This window comes from Montipora capricornis, chromosome 14 (assembly GCF_036669925.1).
Source record: "Montipora capricornis isolate CH-2021 chromosome 14, ASM3666992v2, whole genome shotgun sequence".
NCBI lineage: Eukaryota > Metazoa > Cnidaria > Anthozoa > Scleractinia > Acroporidae > Montipora > Montipora capricornis.
In genome coordinates, this window is record NC_090896.1 from 43794675 (window position 1) to 43814639 (window position 19965).

At 39.5% G+C, this 19965-nt stretch overlaps 1 long non-coding RNA gene and 1 pseudogene across 1 annotated transcript; both read left to right on the forward strand.

The window, feature by feature from the left end:
• LOC138033748 (uncharacterized) overlaps window positions 1-19965 on the forward strand; it is a 59173-nt pseudogene that overhangs the window by 3667 nt on the left and 35541 nt on the right.
• Window positions 6103-10345, forward strand: LOC138033749 (uncharacterized). Its single transcript, XR_011128658.1, has 3 exons — window positions 6103-6508; window positions 7287-7481; window positions 7671-10345. It is a non-coding gene; the product is annotated as an uncharacterized lncRNA (long non-coding RNA).

The window sequence follows — 19965 nt, forward strand, 5'->3', positions numbered from 1 at the left end:
AAGCAATAAAATACTTGCTAGGATAAACCTGTATTGTCTACAATAAGGCAGAACAACTGGAACCTTGAAATAGCTCTTCATTTTACATTTTTATTGATCTCTTCAGTTACACAATTGCTAATGTCCAATTCCTTGCTATTTCCATGGTAGCCTGAAAATTAATTAAAAAGGAAATAAATTAGAGACCAATATTAATTGGGTAGAGCCAGCAGTAATGCTGATTGAGTTTTCAGATCTAGCTATGGACTCACTAATCATTATTATCACAGGGGACCCACACAAAGGGTGAATTTAGAAGCAATGTATGAGAATAGCAAAAAGTTCCATAATTATTATTGTACTATTCTGCAAGAGATATTTACAAAGGATGAGGATAAACTATCTGAAATGATGTGCTGTTGTTATTATGGCTGAAAATGGCAAATTGTAGCAATTTTTACCAGAGCAAACACACGTCCTTGAAATCGCTAAATTTCCCACAAGCAGCCACAATAACGACACAGCAGAACATTTCGGATGAAGGTTAGTTTATTCTCATCTTATATAAAAATATTTATCCCAGAATTGTACAATAATATGGAACTTTTTGCTATTCTCATACATTGCTTCTAAATTCAATAATACCAAGGGTCAAACACATTATGTGGGCATCCTGTGATTGTTAGTATTTGTAAAAAGTAGACTAGAGCCCCTGTAATTCTTAGATGCAGAAACCTAAATACGCTTAAGTTGAAACATGTTTATTTATCATGAATGTCTTTGCGGTTTGGCAAAAAAAAACAGCATGAGGTAATAAGATCTATTTGTCATCATGGTGCAGAGCAGTCAACAAATTTAGCTATATATCTTTCTAGATCAACTGAAAAATTAAAAAAAAATTCCCTTGACTCGCCAAATATGACAGTCACATCTTGAGCTGGATGGATAACAAGATCAGTAAAATTTCTGCAGGCCATATAGGTCTAGCACTTAAACTGGTCAAAATGAATGGACTTTCTCCATGCCATAAATTATTTTAATAAAATTTAAAATTTTACCATGACTGAACAACTGTTGAGCATCTTCCTCCCAATGACACGGATTTGCAGCCATTCACATTAAAGGAGAATTGAAACTTAATAGACAACTGAATAGAGGGCCAAAAAGGAAACAAAGTTCTCAGTGCAAACCATGAATGCCCTAACTCAACCTGATGGAAGAAAGAGGGTCGTAAGAATGAACAAACAAAGAATGCCCATCGTCACAAGCCTAACTCAACCTGAGGGAAGAGAGAGAGTCGTAAGAATGAACAAACAAAGAATGCCCATCGTCACAAGCCTAACTCAACCTGACGGAAGAGAGAGGGTCGTAAGAATGAACAAACAAAGAATGCCCATCGTCACAAGCCTAACTCAACCTGACGGAAGAGAGATGGTCGTAAGAATGAACAAACAATGAATGGCCATCGTCACAAGCCTAACTCAACCTGAGGGAAGAGAGAGAGTCGTAAGAATGAACAAACAAAGAATGGCCATCGTCACAAGCCTAACTCAACCTGACGGAAGAGAGATGGTCGTAAGAATGAACAAACAATGAATGGCCATCGTCACAAGCCTAACTCAACCTGACGGAAGAGAGATGGTCGTAAGAATGAACAAACAATGAATGGCCATCGTCACAAGCCTAACTCAATCTGACGGAAGAGAGATGGTCGTAAGAATGAACAAACAATGAATGGCCATCGTCACAAGCCTAACTCAACCTGACGGAAGATAGATGGTCGTAAGAATGAACAAACAAAGAATGCCCATCGTCACAAGCCTAACTCAACCTGACGGAAGAGAGATGGTCGTAAGAATGAACAAACAATGAATGGCCATCGTCACAAGCCTAACTCAACCTGAGGGAAGAGAGATGGTCGTAAGAATGAACAAACAAAGAATGGCCATCGTCACAAGCCTAACTCAACCTGAGGGAAGAGAGATGGTCGTAAGAATGAACAAACAAAGAATGGCCATCGTCACAAGCCTAACTCAACCTGACGGAAGAGAGATGGTCGTAAGAATGAACAAACAATGAATGGCCATCGTCACAAGCCTAACTCAACCTGACGGAAGAGAGATGGTCGTAAGAATGAACAAACAATGAATGGCCATCGTCACAAGCCTAACTCAACCTGACGGAAGAGAGATGGTCGTAAGAATGAACAAACAATGAATGGCCATCGTCACAAGCCTAACTCAACCTGAGGGAAGAGAGATGGTCGTAAGAATGAACAAACAATGAATGGCCATCGTCACAAGCCTAACTCAACCTGAGGGAAGAGAGAGGGTCGTAAGAATGAACAAACAAAGAATGCCCATCGTCACAAGCCTAACTCAACCTGATGGAAGAGAGAGGGTCGTAAGAATGAACAAACAAAGAATGGTCATCGTCACAAGCCTAACTCAACCTGATGGAAGAGAGATGGTCGTAAGAATGAACAAACAAAGAATGCCCATCTTCACAAGCCTAACTCAGTTTGGCTTTGTACAGAGACAAAGTATGACTAAAGATAATTTGTGATTGTTGAAAAGGAAAAGTAAACAATCTGCCAAGTAAAAAAAAAAAAAAGTGCTGTTGGTCACAATAACAATAATTGTTTTGTCAATGTATGTGTTGATGACAACAGTTATTGCTGACACAATCATACATTGTAAGAACAATAGTGTGTCTTAATTAAGCACTCAACCCAATACAAAACAGCTGATCATCAGAAGCATTCTCACAATTAAAACCACAGTCTGACCAAAACCAACAAAGTTTCCTTAGTCAGAGAAAAAAAAAACAATAGTAAAAGCCTGCATATACGAACATATATATATTTTTTGTCTGGCAAAATAGGGATACTTGGATGCAGGCTTAAAGTGGGTTCTTGACAAGGTCCTAATTTCTATGTAGGAGATATAGATATTGATTGCCAGAAAAATAAATATTTGCGATCTCAAAGTCAAACTCCTTGGTTAAAGTGTTCATTGCAATTTAACTGTTACTCACATAATTATAGAACCTGATTGATTTTAGTTCACTAAACAGGGTTTTGTATAATTGTGCCAAATATCTACCAACAGGTTCTTACAAAAGGATCTCTTCGCAGGAGTTCTCGAGAGTAATAAATCGTCTTTCTAACGAAATAAACTAAAGTAAAATAAGTGCAAATTTTTCTTGATTTTTACCTTGTGTTTGAGGAAAGCACCTGGTTGATCCCGTGGCTGCCTACACGAATAAGAAAAATACGTACTGCTGTCAATTTTTTACAATTCGTTGGCTCAATTCGCTTCAACTGTAAAAGATCATCACGCACTTGACTAATACAGATAACCGAAAAAAAGCATTAAAACAACCACAATAGGAAGTCTTATACCTCCGAAAACGCTAACACCAAACACATTGTACACCGTCGAAACTCTGGTCGAAACTGAAATCTGTGAATGAAAATACAAGTTAATACTGTTAAATTCACTCTGTTCATTTCAATTCAGTGTAGAAGAACATCACAAGAATCTCAGCATACAGATAAAATAACAATGAAAATTAATCTTACATGTAAATGAAGAAAACAGCACAATCCGTGTTCGTCGATCTGTGGAACCTCCGCGCGACCCTCCGCGCGCTTTTAACAAACGACCGAACAAAACCGACACAGGTTTCCGCAAGCGCAATCACTCTGACCAGCCGTCGTATGTTTGTCGTTCTCAGTCTTCGAGTTTCTACAGCCAGCTCGGGTTGAAATGCTAGAAAAAGTCAGTAATTCCCAGGCAAAACCTCTATCAATAATAAATTTCCCAGCCAGCTCATCGGAACACCTGTATTTTTGCCAGCCAGCAAGATTCCTCTGGGGAACAGATAAAGTTAGGAACAGATTCGTTGGGTGCCCCTGCAACGACAAAATCTTGAAAAAATCTAGTTTGTAATGTTTAATGACCGTTCCACGCATGTGGAGTACTCTGTGTGTAATAATTAACTACCATGGGAAAAAAGAGCCATTCCTCAGAAAGCTCTATTATATAGTTTCACGTCTCCAGCCGGAAATTGATTTTTATACCGTCAGAGTTTTCACAGCTTGTAAGAATCATTACCAGGAAGCAAACCTTGTTTAGAATAAAAGTTTCCCTTGGCTTTTGCCAGGAAAAGGAAAGGGTTGCACGGATTTGCTGGTTTGCCGAAGTTTCGGTGAAAAGACCTCGTCGGCCAAGAAGTGTTAGGTCAAAGGACCTTTGGAGCGGTGTTTTTGACCACGTTTCGAGCTAAAGGAAAGCCCGTAGAAAATGTAATTGTAAAAAAGCTGTTAAGTACAGCTCAGGATTTTACGGCTACGTTCACGAAGGAGGCCAAGATTTTAAAGGATCTACAGCACAAAAACATTGTTTCATTCAAGGCCGTATGTGAGGATCCAATGGAGATGATGCTCGAATATGTGTACTTTGATCTCGAAACCTTTGGGGGTGAGAGAAACGTTAGCTCCTTGAAAAACGTCCTCAGCTGCCTTGACCAAAACGATTGCCAGGGAATTGGACCCCCGTTCATGGAAAAAATTGGCAGTGATGTGCAAAAATATAGGGCCTTTGAAAATTAGAAATTATTATAGTGCGTTCTTAAATTCCGCTTACGACTGATATCCCACAGTGTAACCAAATGTCGAAGTAAGATTATTCTTTTGCTTCTTCTTTTGCTCGACCCTAACGGTGAATTGTCAATGCAAAGGTGCTTAGAAGGACTCGCTTCAATCTCTACTACTCTCGCGTTGTACGATTTTTCCAAATGTAAAGAGCAAAGTTTTCCGACTTTAAAGCCATTAACTTTTTTTCATACGTATTTTTGGCAAAAAGTAACCCGTTCCAGCTTTATAACGTTCATATTGTATGTTTCGTACGTAGCTTTACGATAGAAACACTGTTTCGTTGATATTTTAATAGCCGGCATTTCGGTGCAAATTGTACCAGCGGTTCAAGAATTGCACTGTTAAAACGAAGCTTGTAATTAAAATCAACAGATAAGATCTCTCTAAATTTTCCCGGCCTTGGAGATTCCCCATTTTAGAGATTCCCTATTTTAATAATTCTCCCTTTCAGTGATTCCCCGTTTCACAGATTCCTCCTTTTACAGATTCCCCATTTTAGTAATTCCCCCTTTTAGAGATTCTCTATTTTAGTAATTCCCCCTTTTACAGATGCCCCATTTTAGTAATTCCCCCTTTTACAGATTCCTCATTTTAGTAATTCCCCCTTTCCCCTTTTACAGATTTTCCATTCTAGTAAATCCCCCTTTTAGAGATTCCCCATTTTAGTAATTCCCCCCTTTTAGGGATTCCCCATTTTAGTAATCCGCCCTTTTAGAGATTCCCCATTTTAGTAATTCCCCCTTTTAGAGATTCCCTATTTTAGTAACCCCCCCTTTTAGAGATTCCCCACTTTAGTAACTCCCCCTTTTAGAGATTCTCTATTTTAGTAATTCTCCCTGTTAGATATTCCTGATTTTAGTAATTCCCCATTTTAGGGATTCCCCATTTTAGATATTCGCTATTTTAGTAATTCCCTCTTTTAGACATTCCCTAATTTAGTAATTCTCCCTTTTAGAGATTCCCGATTTTAGTAATTCCCCTTTTTAGGGATTCCTCGTTTTAGGGATTCGCTATTTTTGTAATTCCCTCTTTTAGAGATTCCATATTTTAGTAATTCTCCCTTTTAGAGATTCCTGATTTTAGTAATTCCCCCTTTAATGGATTCCCTATTTTAGAGATTCCCTATTTTAGTAATTCTCCCTTTTAGAGATTTCCCATTTCAGTAATTCCCCCTTTCAGAGATTCCCTATTTTAGTAATTCTCCCTTTTAGAGATTTCCCATTTCAGTAATTCCCCCTTTCAGAGATTCTCTGTTTTAGTAATTCCCCCTTTTAAAGTGCATATGAAGCGAAATCAGTTTTTTAATATTTTGAAAGTTCAACATTCTGAAGACACGTTTCCGAAGTTTGAATCATGTTTGAAAAAAATTGGCGATTTTATAACGCCCGAAAGTTGTGCGATTTTGCTCTTAAAGTTGGTATTTGAATCGCGCGGCCAAAATGTCCGGTCACGTGGCCTGATGACGTAGTGTTGTGGACAAGACTACGAGATTGCAATATGGCGTCGAGTGAGAAAGTAAGTAGAGGAGGGAGATATTGTGTCGCTGGCGGCACTAACAATCAAAGTTGTGCGAATTCGAGCAACACTCCGGGAATACGAATGCATCAGTTTCCTGCCGATCCAGCTGCGAGGGACAAATAGGTGAAGTTTGTCCGAAGACATCGCCATGATTTTGAGCCACAATCGAAGTATGCGTCACTATGTTCTGTCCATTTTGAGGAAAGTTGTTATTTGTGGAAATTATCAGTTCTCAGTGGTATGGATGAAGGAACCCAAATTCGAGCTATTTTAATACGGGGAGCAGTTCCAACGCTAGATACCATTGTTCCTGCAGTACCAGGAGCGCTCAGTGAACGCAGTAAAAGACAGGTAAGATAAGCTTACATGTTGCTTTTTGCTTATTTCTTGCATAAACATCCAAGCGCACCCAGTGTAAAGACTACATCGTATTTCCGTCTCTTGTGTGTAGGTTTGCTTTACTTTAATGAGAAAAATGCCCTTTATTCTTTAGGTATTATACCGTAATGTCATGTGTAGTTGTTTCTGCAACGCTCTTTTATCGCCTACCTGCTGGTGAGGAAATCGAGCCAATTATATAAGCCAACATAGAAGCTATCTGTGTATTTGAAACACAGTTGAGCTTATCATATCGATGTATTTCGGCAGTTAGTTTTTTTTTTTTTGCCTTTACCTGAAGGAATGTGACTGTATCAAGCTTATACACTGTAGGATGACAAATTTAATGATGGTTTATTGATCATACTTCTTTTCTCGACTGTAATTGTATGCAGATGTAACACTGAATGTTGGAATATTTATGAACAGTCAAACATTTAACAGCTCACAAATTGCTTTATTTTTCCAGCTCAAACCAAACCAAGATTATTATTAATCCATTGATCTTTGAATTTTTTAAAACTGTGGTATTGCATGTAAGCATATAGTTGTAAACATGTACATGGTAAAGTTGAAAACATGATGACATACCTTCAGAGTACACCTTTTTGTATAAACTTTAGCAATACCTTGTTAGGCATCTTACTGCAGATTGACAGTCTTTCAGATTTTACATTTTAATTCTGTGATATTTATGTGTTAACTACCATTTCAATTGCAATAATGTTTATTTCTCTTTGATTTTATGCAGGCTATGTTGACTCTTTGAAGAAACTGCTCTTCTCATTGTCCAAATCTGAACTGAAAGAAGTCTTTGACAGGTATTCATCTAAGGCACCTCAGCCTCTCAACACACAGTTTGGTGACCGACTGGGCAAAGATGCAGCAGTGAAGCTCTATGAAGAGAGGATTCACAAACGGAAAACAACTTCACTTTTTCCTCCAAGTAGGTGTTTTGGTCATCTTTGGCTTACCACAGTTCTAAATTAATGCTCATAATCTTTGATGATAATCATATATTCCTCTCTCATAAATGTCTTTAGAGATGTAATGCTATCTTTACTGTACTTTATCTCAATTATTTTGTTGAAGTGTACAAACACTAAACTGAATATTTTTATTTTTTTCATGGAAGGTGCAGAGCAACAAAGTTTGCATCAGAGCAGCACAGTCCCGGATGAAGGTGTAGCCTCTAATTCAAGAACAGGTGGAAGAACAAGAAATTGCCAAATATGCAAGGAGCCCAGACGGGGTCATCCCAGGGGACACTGCCAAGGACCATGAATACATGTGCCTGATTGGTCTTCCATTCTGTAAAATCTCTATCACTTGGTTTAAAGTGCCCATAACCCCAAAATACTTTTTTCACTAAAATGAATCTGCACCTGTTCGAAATGCATTGCGGCCATCAGAAGGGGAGTGGGTCTATTCCTGATTTGACGTCACAATCTACTTTGCATGCATTTTTACAAAGAGTTAATGCAATGTAAATCAGTTTGTGACGTTGAATCAGGAATAGACCCACTCCCCTTCTGACTCAGTCGTGAACAAAAGATGCTTGGATTTTCGCAACTTTCGAAGCCTATAAAATGGCAGGATTTGTTAAAAAAAAAAATGGCTGCCATGCGTTTCGAACAGGTGCAAAGATTCATTTTTGCGAAAAAATATTTTGGGGTTATGGGCACTTTAAATTTACCCACAACTTTCTCGTGTACACTGAGGTGTTACTCAGATTACTAATACCAAAGCAAGAGCTAAGTGTTTGTTTCTACTACAAAGACCTGTGCTCAAACTCATTACTTGTAAAACAGTGGTTTAGCTTGATAGCTTAAAATACAAAAAGTCTGCAGTCTTTCAGTAGCCACTGGCCGAGTCAACTAAACTGTGCAATAAAGGAGTTCTACTTATTTGAGTCTTTGTCACTTGAGACAGTTAAGTGCATGTTAAAGAAAGTGGTATAACATTTTATTCAGTACATTTGACATTGGTCTTAACCTAAAATGTGACTGGGTTTACTTTACTTAGAGAGCATGTCACACCCAGGATTGAAAACAGTTTGAGAGTACAGCCCATCACCTACATTGTACTATCAAAGGTCTTTGGAACTTAAGAGAAACTGACTTTATTGTTTGGGCATAACCCAGAGGCTGATCTGCAGTCCTACTGAGTAGATTCAAAGACAGATGAAGCATCAAACACATTGGCAGTAAATAGTCAACACTTAAAAAGAAAGAAATAGATCAATAAATAAATTTAGCCAATCATGCAGCAGGTTTCCCAAATGTCAGCCTCAGATCATATGTTATAGAACTTGGACCTTTTTTAGACATTTTGAAACTTAACAATGATTCCTCAAATAATTTCTTCACAGTTTGCTGTTCTTCAGTGTTCACTGATGCCAATGCAGCCACAATTGTTATTGCAAAAATTAATACTTATTCTCAAGCCGATACTAAACAGGGCTGTCATTACGTTTTGTGTCACCTGTAGCCTTGTTCTCCACAACCTAAGAAAACTTGTTACTTTGTGGATAAGTTATATCAGCAACAAGCCATTTCACTTGTAGCATCAAGGGAAAATCAAGCATACTCAGCAATAACAGGTGCTACTGGTTATGGCCCTGTATGAAATCCTTGCTAAATTTACTGTTTGACACAATAATTATTGTTGGCCATGACCTAACGTGGATGTGGTGACTCCTAAAAGAGCCATTTTTATGAGCTCCTTTTTACAGCTTATGCTGGATTGTAGCCTGTTGCCTGTCTATGCAAGGTTTGGTACCGTGTCCTTATGTCGTCATATACACAGGCTGGCAATGGCCTTGTGTTTTCCCAGCCCATGTAACCACATAGCCAGCGGATGATCCATCTATAACAAACAGCTCACATGAATCTGCAAGAAAAAAGGGTTTTTAAGACAGACAGCCTTTACTTAAGCACGATGGAAAATTTTAAGTCCTGCAGCTTACGGGGTCGGGCAAAATTAAACTAAATACAAAGTACAAACATAAAAGCTCACATAAAGATGCAGTAAAGCAAACTTTCAATATTAGTAATGTTATCCCAAAAGCGTAACTGAGAGAAAATTGGATCTCAGCTCAAAAGAAATTCATAGGACCGTACTCACTCATTTTCTGGGACCCCAGATCGACGGCGGTAAGTTCGGCCATCTTTGTCCCTCAGCAGCGGCGCGACTTGCAGCAGCACCGTCCTGGGAGAGCATCGTAGTCATCGTGCTGCGTTAAGCAACTAATGCGTTCGATGGAGCCATCGAAAGACAATTTTGCCGCTGCATTTGCTACTTCTCTGCAACAACGAAACTCTGGCACACGGACTAAATTCTGGTCGTTGGATCGTTGACACTGGCACCGTGACCCGAACAGTAAAACAAACGCTACAAGTAAGTTTATAAGCTTATTTTAGAGGAACAAAGTGACCTCTCGTTTAGTAGTGGGACTACAAACAACAATGTATTTATCAAATACACAATATGTGTTTAAGTGTTATGGCAATTATACATACGAACCATGAGTTCACAGCGACTGTTCTCTCGTATCTCGACTCCAATACTGCAAGTGAGAGGCCATCTACACCAGCCTCTTCGTCTTGATCTTCTTCTTCTTCATCATCTTCCGCGAGTGGCTCGTCTTGATACGGCGTGTATTGGCGGGCTATACACCACTTCGATGTCTTCATCTTCCTCCTCCGAAACATCAATATTCTCGTCGTCGTTTGAAGATTCTGAGAAAACACTCAATTCAGAATCAGTCAACATGTTGTTTCGCCTCAGAAACCCTTTTTAGTGTGAGGGTATTACAAATTCTGTCCACAATACTACGTCACAAGACGAAATTGCGCAATAAACTCGTTCCAGTCTCCTGACCACTTTTTTGACGAAAATTGAGCAGTTTTCAGCGCCAAATTCAGTACTAAATTTTTATTTTGGGGAACTAAAACGTTTACAATCGATTTATTTACACTTTGGAGGGTAAAATTATCCAAAAAAAATTTTCGCTTCATATGCACTTTAAAGATTTCCCATTTTAGTAATTCTCCCTTTTAGAGATTCCCCATTTCAGTAATTCCCCCTTTCAGAGATTCTCTGTTTTAGTAATTCCCCCTTTGAAAGATTTCCCATTTTAGTAATTCTCCCTTTTAGAGATTCCCCATTTCAGTAATTCCCCCTTTTAGAGTTCCCCTATTTTAGTGATTCCCCCTTTCAGAGATTCCCCATTTCAGTAATTCCTCCTTTAGAAATTCCCCATTTTTGTAATTCCCCCTTTTAGAGATTCCCTATTTTAGGGATTCCCCGTTCCCTGTTTTCATTTAGCGATTTATTATTCCCTCTTTTAGAAGTAGCCGTTAAGTTTGGGTAGGTTTTCAGTAAATTAGTCCGGACATGACTAAGAAACCTTTTTTGTTTTCTGTGGTGTGTCCTGAAGTATTTGGGGTTTTTTTCCTGTTAGAATACAGTTTTAGATTTCTTTTACCTTTATTTATACTACTTACATAAACTAAATGTTTTTTCTTGTTAAACCAATAACAGGTTTTTCGCTCCGATGTATTTCCGACAAATGCTTTAAGTCTTGATTTATTTTGCCCTCTCGGCGACCTCCGTTTTTTAAATTTGAGCGTTTTGACTTCTATAATTAAGATTCTTCATTTGTTGCGGCTAAGGAAATTATCTGTTTACTAGATGCTGTGTTGTGATGGCGGCTTCCAAGGTAAAGACTCGTTCCAGAAATTTGGCGGAAGATACAGCCCTCTCCTTTGCTACGCAAATGGACGATTATATTAAAATTCTACAGTGTTTAAAGTAGCCATTTCGAAAGCATTTTGTATTGTTCGATGACCGAGATCAGACAAGAAACACACTGGATTGTAAACACAACTGGATGGTTTAATCTGCCATCATGGAATCATACAACACGAAGCTTTTTCCGCCTGGAGTCGAGGCATGGTACCACAGGGTACTCAACACTACACCTCCCTTAGGGGTACTGACAGTTAAGTAACGAAACAAACTTATCCCAATAGCAACAAATATGAGCAAATTCTGCCTGCGTCCTAAGTAATACCGACAGGTTACAGAGTGGAGAAACTGAATGTTCAGTCTATTTCGCAACCAGTCTCTGTGGCGGTCGCACTACGCGACCAGAACGGGTTGTGACGTTCTCCTGATCCGAGGGAACTGGGGCTACTACTACAGCCTTCATCCCAGGCTGTGGTGAGGATTGTGGGACTTCTGTTACCAAGTCTTTGGGCAGCGAGTTAAGATGTCTTTTGTTCCGCAGCACCTCACCATTAGGCGTTGACACAATGTAACTCCTTTCACCGTACTCTCTCCGAACAGTGGCGTCTGTCTTCATTTGCGGAAGGTAAACTTGGTCACCGGCCGTCAAGGGAGGCAAGTCATGCACTCTATGACGCGAATCATAGTTCTCTTTTTGCCTCTGCTTGAGTTCACAGTCCTTCTTGCTAAGACGTTCAGGTGCAATCACCTCCGGTTTCAGCTTGCAGGGATGTACAGGTGACGTCGTACGCAGGTTTCGTGACATAAGAAGTTGTGCGGGGCTATACCCTTGTTCCAAAGGTGTTGAACGGTATGCCAATAGAGCTACGTGGGGATCAGGGCACTTGTCAAACAATCTCTTCACCGTCTGTACTGCCCGTTCCGCCTCTCCGTTACCCTGCGCGTTAAGTGTGCTACTCGCGACACGGGTAAATCCATAGTCCTTTGCAAAGTTCACAAGGTCCTTTGATGCGTAGTTAGGACCGCTGTCAGAGATAAACGTTTCAGGTGTCCCGAAACGACTGAATATAGTTTTCAGACTTGCGATGATGCTTTGTCATGTGGTACTTGCTAACGGAGACACTTCAATGAAACGAGAGTAATAGTCTACCACTAGTATGTATGTCTTTCCTTTCCAGAAGAGTTGGTCAGAAGCCACTTTTTGCCAAGGGTAGTCTGGGAGTTCCGATGCGATCATAGGCTCGACATGGTTTCGTCTGTACTTTCTGCAAACGGGACACTCGTTTACAAGCTTTTCTAGTTGTCGACCTATCCCAGGCCACCAGACACTCTCTCTTGCTGGGACGCGGCATTTCACTATACCTTGGCGACCGGCATGTAATTTGTCTAACATGTCCAATTGCATTGAAGCTGGTATTACCAATCGACTTCCTTTGAGTAATAACCCATTTTGAACTGTACGTTCGGCTGCAAAGGGGGCATACAGCTTTACTGGGCCTTTTAAGAAACACTTTTCAGGCCAGCCTTTATTACAGTAAGCCATGATCTGTTTGCACACTTCATCTTCCTGCAGATGAGCTTTAATTTCCTCCAGGCGTTTTCCAGTTGCAGGTAGAGTCTGGAAGACATAGTTGACGTAAAGATTTCCCTCTTCTTCTAAGGAGCAATCCATTGTCGTTGGCTCAGAATTTGGAGCTCTCGAAAGGGCGTCGGCACAGTTTAGATTCTTTCCAGGTAAATGGACAATGATGAAGCTGTATTTCATCAACCGCATTCGGAAGCGTTGAATGCGAGGAGGTAAGCAATCCAGATCTTTCTTTGAGCTTAAGAGATAAATTAAGGGCTTGTGATCTGTCTGTACATTAAAGGTTTTCCCGAGTAGGTAGCTGTTGAACCGTTCACATGCCCAAGTGGTGGCGAGTGCCTCTTTCTCAATTTGGGCGTACCTTTGTTCACATGCAGTTAACGACCTTGACTGTTATCCTTTTAAAATAGGTTGCAAAGAAAGTCCTGCGTGTCTTTGTGGTTTTTACGAGTCAGTTAAGCATTTCTTTCTTGAATGTCCACTTTATTCTGCCCCTAGAATTAATTAGCTCTCCTCTGTTGCTCGCAGATTTGCCGACAGATGGTCTTCTATGTCCAAAGCAGAAATTGTATCAGTTTTCTGTTGCGATCACAGTTACTTTCTCCGAATCAAAATAGTGATTTATTTTTTCATGTCCAGTCTTTCATATCTGATTCGAAGAGATTTAATTAATAAAAGTACTTAAGTGTGTATTTTCCACCTGTTAGCTTTGCTTAAATGTTCTTTTTGTCTGTTTTGCTGCCGCTTTGACTAACTATTTAATGTTATTTCGAAGTGAGCCCTGTTGATGAGTTCTTTTTCTCTTAGTGCAAACTTCGCCAATAAAAAATGTTTAAATAAAATAAAATAAAAACATTTTTTTGTCGTTTCTTTTAAAGACAGACACAAATTTGCATAAGTGGTATATTGCTTCACCAGGGAAATGTTTGCTTGCTGAGGGGGGTCTCTCGAAAATTAAGACCAAATCGTCCGAAGAATATTCATGCCAGGGATCCGGCCAAAGGGACACTGTGGCAGATATATCCTGAGGCAGAACAGCAAATTTTCAGTCATGTAAATTTTTGCTCTACAATTTATCTATTATGACTCCTACCTTCAATTACTCTGGGTGCCAGAGGAATTGTTTTGTCAAGTTTGGAGATAACGCTCAGCGTTGATTTGGAATCGCTGAGTGAGTTCTCTCCGAACCAAAAAAAAATTCCTCTGGCCCTCAGGGTAACCTTTAATGTAAAGTTCTTTTCCCAAATGTCGGTAGAATGAATACTCTTGTTTGACCAGGAGAAATGGCAGGCGCGAAGCAGCAGAGAAGAGATAAATTATAGAATCAGAGCCCGAATTCGGAAAATTGATTCAAACTAAAGCATGTGAATGCGCAATAAAGGAAAAGAAGCTTACCTTTCCTTCGAAAATAAAACGAGGAACGGGAACGTTGCGATAAAACCATGTAAAAAGCCCTCAAAACAATTACAATAGGGGCAACTTTGGTTTCTCCAGAGACGGTTAGAGCGGAGCAAATATCTGAATTTTGAATGAGAAAACCGGCTTCCGGATCAATCGACAGCTGTCAAATAAAAAGTTCAAAGATGTAGCGCAACAAACCTATTCGTCACATGTCCCGCCACACCCGATCTGTCGTCGCGCCCAGCAAGCTTGCCTGTTGACATATTTCCGGTTTCCCAGGAAATACTGTGAAACTTGACCTCACTCGCTGAAAAAACACGCTTTTCCTTTTCCTAAATAAAAAGTATGCTATCAAGCAATGGCTTGAAAGAACCCCGGCCAGCAAGGGATTGCCAGCACCTCAATTTTCCATGCAGCCAGCAACGAAATGCCTTGGGAGCGGATATTTTGCATATTGGCTCTATTGAGCCCTCCTGAGGAAGCGCTTGAAACAAGTTAGAGGGCGTATATACAATTTCTTTTTTTATTGACGACCAATTTGGCCATGAAAAGTAACAGAGAAGTGTCATAAATTCGTTTTCAACGAAAAAACAAAATAAACCAGACGCTGTTGCTGAACGAAAGAATGGTTTTCTATTTGAGTTGTCCATTCTAGGAACTTCATGTAGTGATGTCCACCTTTGAATGGTGTGTGGGCAGTTTGCTTCAGTCGCTTATTACATGTTTGTTAGTTTCACTTTTCTCCCCGCACCTGATTAATATATAATCAGTTCACTAATGGGACACGTCATCACGACGACATAAGTTATAGGCAGGCGTGGTTTTAGAACATACAATGTATAACCAAAGAAATAACATGAAGGCGTTAACGATAGACCACACTGAAGAAAGTGTTTTGTCGGTCGCGATCGTTTCAATGTTATCAAACCTTTTATTCTGGTTCACGTTACGGATGTTACAACAATGGAAGTTGTGCGGTTCGAATCCTAATAAGAAAATTGCACGATCATAAAATATACAGAAAATAGAGTGAACAAGAAGCGATTCATATTTACCCAGTGACTCGCTCAGGTTCACAAATAACGAAACATGGTTTTACATTAGTATTATCAAATTACTGTTTGTCTTAAATCCCTTAATGTTCGTCATGATAATCAAGTCATCATGACAAGCATTAGAATCATTACTGCTATTGGATTACTGCTAAAGCTAAATTACCTTACATACTACTAATGTACTCACTTTTTCTCTTTTCTTTCGGGCAATGTAGGTCATGCATGCAGCCCTCCTTGCCTCCTCGTATCAAATACAACTGACATAATAACGATTCACTACCAAACTTCAGCAGTACATTCAGTTCTGTCGGGTTTGACAAGAGCTGTGGCCATTGATGTCCATTTCAGCCAGGGCTACATATTTTGGAGCGATGTCACAGAATTAAACATAAAACGCTCTAGAATTGATGGATCAAGCGTAACCGTTATCATTAGCAACATCGGTGTTTGTGATGGACTTGCAGTGGAATGGAGGACATCACAACTATACTGGTCTGATACGACAGACGACTCGATATCTGTATCTGACTTATCAGGCAATAACCAACGAAGTGTGATCTCTGCTGGGCTCGACAACCCAAGGGATATAGCTGTGGATCCTGATAGTGGGTGAGTAAGCACTTTGCTCATTGAATCAAGCGAAAAAGGAAAAAAGAGTCACAATTACAAACTCAGGGAAGGGGGGGGGGGGGGGGGGGAAGGGGGGGCAAGTACCAATAGGCTACACCTGCAAATGACTTGTCGCTACAAAATGGTTGAACTTTCACATTTTTGTTCCCCACTTTCGTAGAAGAAATTTCATTGAACTAATTCTAGTACACTATATGGCTGAATATAAAGTCCATCAAAAATTGTTACTAACTCAGGAGAGCAGAGAAACAGAAATGGTACACCACAGAAGAGAGAGAACAACAGTTCATCAAATAACTAAACGGAAAGGCGCCAAAAAGTTGAGCTATGTGCACCGTTTCGTCACAAAACTGCTCAAACCTCGTATGCTCCTATACAAAGAAAGGAGCGAGACAATTATAATTATAATTTTAGCACATTATCATATTTACCAAATTGGTTTCTTACAGATTCATGTTTTGGACTGACTGGGGTCTTAATCCAAAAATTGAAAAAGCAACCTTAAATGGAAATCAAAGAATTTCTATAGTAACATCAGATCTCTACTGGCCGAATGGTATTGAACTTGACAGAGGAAACCAGAAAATTTTCTGGGCAGACGCAGGAGTCGACAGAGTCGAATCTGTCGATTATGACGGCAGCAACAGAAGACTGCTTTTCCAGCAAAGCGGCTTACACCCTTTTGGAGTAGCCTTGATACCTCCTTTCTTATATTTTACTGACTGGGCTACACGTAGAAGGTTACACAAACTGGATGCCGACACCGGGGACTTCATAATAAGTGATTACACTGTAAGTGGCCGAGCTATGGGAATCGTTGCCTATGACAGTTCAAGGCAATCGTCAGGTATATATTCATTTCTTTCACTCTTATATCTTGCATACAAGCACCCAGGAAAGATGTCACAAGGCATTTTATAACGTTTCCTCAACACGAGACGTATTCTGCGCATGTTCAATCCAAGAGGTTCCTACTTATGTGTGATATTTAACAATCAGATTATGAGCTCGAGATTTCTGTTACGCATAGAAATCGAGGGGAACCCAACCCCACAACTATTAATTAAAAGTTGGAAGTCAAAATGAAACTGGCTTTTTAAAAGTGCTTGTTGTGTATAAGAGGGATCCTTGCTTATCACTAAAATGGGCATCACTGGCTATCTATCAACTTATATCCCACGGTGTTGTGACTAGGGTACCTAGCGGATTCAACATGCACAAGGGCAACCTCTGCAGCAAGTGTCATTAAAGCCAGTAGACCCTTATTTTTAACATCAGGAACACTTTTGGGACTAAAAAGCAGCAAAATATCTGTGAAACTGTGAAGCGAAGAGGAAGTTATAATTTTGACATATACCAGTATTAACACGCACTAAGAACAGTGATACAGTTTTAGTGTAAGCCAAACTAAATAGAGATAGTCACGCATAATTTAGAACCATATCCTGGGATAATAAGAAATACTACCTGGCATAATCAGAGGTAACTGGATTGTTGTTTACTAATGTAAGATATTCTGCACCCTGGCCCTTGCCAAAAGCTCTTTCAAAAAAGTAAAGCTACCTGTTATTGACATTTACATATAAAATTTGTTATGTAGCAGTATCGTTGTAGTTAGCATTATACACAGTAGTATTTTCATGGATTCCAAATGACACCTTTTTTCTACATGTAGCCTCAAGTTCATGTAATGTAAAAAATGGAGGATGCAGTCATTTCTGTGTAACAGAGTCATCTGGACACAAATGTGTTTGTCCTGCTGGTTTATCGTTAAATTCAGATGAGAGGACATGTGAGGAGGGTAAGTTTTTATCAACTTTGATTGTGATTTGTGTCATATTTAGTTCAGCTGTTGGCATTTAGTTACAATTTAGTTTAATCATGCCACAAGATGGTAGCGCATCCTTTGGTCTTCATTTGTTGCTCTAATCAGTGTGTAGACAAAACGTGGGGTAGGCCATGGCGTAGGCCATGGTATAGGCCATGGCCTATCCTGTGGCCTACTCTACTGCCTACCGGTGGTCAAATTAAAAATCAAAGTGCCGCTGTCGTTACTCGTGGATATGAAAGTTACCGCGATTGTTTAAAATTGGCAGGCTGCAGGCTGTTAATTGTGTAACAGCACGGTGGGCTCTCATATGCAACTAGATACCCAAAATAATGCATGTATGTGAGGTAATCCCCTTTGCTGGAATTCAACCCTGTGAAATACATATACCATTTCTCCAATAGGCATAAGATTACTCTTTAACACATCCTCCATAAAGAGCTGTACCATGTGTTCAAAGTTCGTTGCACAGATGACAGGGTAATTTTCAATAAGGTCTGATTTTTGCTGCCAGATCATATTGTTAATGTCATCAGGTTTAGCAAGTAGAGCAGATCCATTTAGTAATATTAACACTTTTTGTGTCAGTTATACATTCCTCCAACAATACTGTTACACTTAGAAACAGATGATCTGAACCATAACTGATCACAGCAAGTGCATACATATTCAGGGCCATGTGTTATATCTTATCACGAAAAAGACTGAATCACTTTTGACATGGAATGTCTAATAGAGTCTTGACCTTGACAAATTTCAGTTTGGTTTAGCCTTGAGCTCTGCATAGCTTTCCTGAAATGGTTTTCTGCTTTTCTGCTTAGGTCTCTGATATGTTCTGGATTGCTTTTCTTTTCCTATTCCCTTGCTGCTTCAATATTTCAGATTTTTTTTTGCATTTTGCATTTTCTTCTTTTTTCCTGAACTCTTCAAGTGATTTTGTCTCTTCCGCTTTATAGATTCTCTCATGTAAGCTCTTTTTTGCCACTGCTTTGTAGAAATTATTACTGACACACATCATTTTTGGCCATCGTTAATTAATCGATTATTACCAGGCTCTGAATAATTGTTGACATTGGTAACACCACTGATTTCATAACCTGAAATACTGTCATTATAATATTCTAACTGAAGTGCTGAAACATAGTGTCTTCCATCTAGATGTCCAATGTTCACGGTAGTTCGCTGTTGTCCGCTTATAGGACTGATAACAGTTACTGGTGCCCACCCCTCAATGGATTCATTTATACGTATAGTAACATTTAATGCATTGCAAATTGCTTGCACAATAAGTGCATCACACCATGTATGTTGCTGTGACAACAAACGCACAATTGCTCTGTAATGGGTCCAATACATTTGTGACGGTTGTTTCTGATGGATTCAACTCCAGCAGCATGCACATTCATGTGATAGGAAGGATCATTATATAACTGGTGGGCAACAGAAGAAAAGAAGCATGAACCATCTGAGGTACATTCTACTGCCTTCAATCCTTTTTGAGCTAATCGAGCCCGCAACAGTGCTATAGAAGGATTTCTCAGTATTGTATGTGCTTTATGTGTACTCGTTCCATGAGCAACAGGGCCTGGGTTCGATTCAATGTCTCCTGATATCAATAGCTTTTCTCTTGATAGACAATAAATTTCATTTTGTTGGTTCAATTTTGTCGAATGCGTAGTAGCAGATTGATCTTGAATACACAATAGAACTGACAAGTCTTTTTTGTGTTTAGCAGTCCTGCGGATAAAAAGATAAAAAGGACGATTTGAATCTCCTACTCTCGAAGATTGTGATATCTGAGTTGCGGTCTAGGTATAGAGGTATAATATTTTCCAAAAGCAAGAGATAAACACTTTCTCAACTCAGACGAGCTCGGTACGTCCTTATTTAAATAATGCACCATACATTTCCTAATTACCTTGTCTTTTTGAAACAAGCTCGACGTTTTCTTGTAAGGAATTAATCCTGGAAGGTTCTCTGTCCCGAGGAGCATATACTGTTTTTCATATCACGGATGCTGTTTAAGTCGTATTCATGTAGCTTGCAAAACTTCGTGATAGCTTTGATAAACATTGGTATACTTTGATAGCTTCGATGTTACTCTCCAAATGGCAGTCACGTTCCAAATGAAATTTATTTATCCCCCGTGAATTTAGGGGATGAACAGGCACTGTCTTCT